The 1,940-nt window shown below is 42.8% G+C and overlaps 1 pseudogene; it reads left to right on the top strand.

Moving 5' to 3' along the window:
• LOC119592654 overlaps positions 1–1,940 on the top strand; it is a 22,140-nt pseudogene that overhangs the window by 15,406 nt on the left and 4,794 nt on the right.

Here is a 1,940-nt window from a genome sequence, read left to right as displayed (position 1 = left end):
AGCCACGTTGTATTTACAGGTCAAGCGGGGTCGCCGAGAGGAACCTTCACCTCCCGGACACAATCACCGAATGGGTTGGGAAGGTGTGGTGCGCCCATCCCCAGAAAGGCTTGGGGCTCTCAGAACGGGCGTCCATCACAACCTTCACTCCTTTCTTCCTTGATTTGACCCTCCCTCCATCTGTCAAGCGCGGGGAAGTATTTCCTGTCAAGATCTCCATTTTTAACTACCTTAACCAGTCGTTGCCGGTGAGTCTTAGTTTTAGCATTAGTTTTGTGCCAGTTATTACTTGGACATTACTAATGGGCATGCGTATCGGTATTGGTTTTGTTAACTTATTGGGACCTTCCTTTGTTATTTCCATGAAATAGGATGATGGAATTTGCTCCACTTTTTTATGTGCAGGTAACGATTACGTTGCACGAAAGCCCCGAGTATAAAATCATAGAAGAATCGTCTGAAGAACAACCCAACAATCAGAGGAGGTCGTGTCTCGCAGGGAAAGATAAAGAAGTTCACATAATCAAGATTGCAGCGCTGGAACTAGGAGAAGTCAACCTCACTTTGTCGGCTTCTGTGGACAGCTCGTACCCCGGGTTATGCGCCCCCGTAGATGGGATTGAGAAGAGGTCAGGCTAGGTTGCATCGATACTACTACTACGAACTATTATCTACTTATGTTACATAAGCTTTGATTGTTAATTATTTCTTCTCTTCTTAGAAACGACTTACAGTAATTAGTGATTACTCAATTCTGATATCGTTTCATGAATTGTTTATGATGACAACACCAGTTTATCATCAGTATTCCAAGCACCATTCACTCCAGTATATTTGACCCGGTAACATCACTGGAACAGAAGAAAAGGAATGTAAATAAACACATTCTGTAATTTCAGCGACGCCTTGATCAAGCCAATAAAGGTTGAGGCTGAAGGTTTCCCACAAGAGGAGACTTGGAGTAAATATATTTGTGCCGAAGGTGAGGAACGAAATGATCATCAGGACTGTTACAATTGACAATCTCAGAAATGCAATCCCATTCGCAACAGCACAGCAGAAGCAACTCTGTAACAGAAAGTATGTGCAACGAAGGCTCAGTAGAGGAAGTCACACAAGAGTTTCTAATTCATTCCAGACTTCAGTGATGGCGAGGGCGCGCTGGAGACGTGGCAGCTGAAGAGACGCCCAAACGTCGTCCCAGATTCGGACCGCGGTTGGGTCACTGCGGGCGGTGACCTGCTAGCTCTCTCCCTTGAGGTCACCTTTCGTTGTTCTTGACCTTTTCTGAGGGAATATATATTGTTTCTTTTTTAACAGTTTATCTCTGTTAACAGGTTTTTCCTCTCTTTATGAAATATCAGGGTATTAAAATTTCACATTTACAGCATCGTATTGTTTAATCAGAGTCTGTTCTACCCTCTCGCAGAATCTAGGTTCTCTCATCCGTATGCCTTATGGTTGTGGGGAACAGAACATGGTCAACTTCGCCCCAAATATCTTCATACTTCAGTATCTTAAAGGCACCAACCAAGACACACCAAAAAGCACTGAGAGACTCCTAAAGTATATGAAGACAGGTAAGTTGCCTCACATTTTCTACGCGAAGCCTACAAAGATGAACTTTTAGAAAATAGATTTGATTCCATTTTGATTTACTACGAAAAATAAAAGAATACAAACTTCTAGGTTACCAGAGGGAGCTCCTGTACCGCCATTATAACGGATCCTTCAGTGCCTTTGGAACAGCCGATGACTCTGGTTCCACTTGGCTGACTGCTTTTGTTCTCAAGTCATTCGCTGAAGCAGAGGATTTCATCTACGTAAGGATGTTAACATCTATAAACAGTTGCTTTACTGAGCTGTAACTTAGTCTGATGTTATAATTTACCTACAAGTTGTATCTCTCACCTGTAAACACTGAAACAGAGACATATGCA

Source organism: Penaeus monodon, chromosome 30, assembly GCF_015228065.2.
Source record: "Penaeus monodon isolate SGIC_2016 chromosome 30, NSTDA_Pmon_1, whole genome shotgun sequence".
NCBI classification, from domain to species: domain Eukaryota; kingdom Metazoa; phylum Arthropoda; class Malacostraca; order Decapoda; family Penaeidae; genus Penaeus; species Penaeus monodon.
The sequence above is the reverse complement of the archived record's forward strand: the minus strand, read 5'-3'. Positions and strand labels throughout refer to the sequence as shown.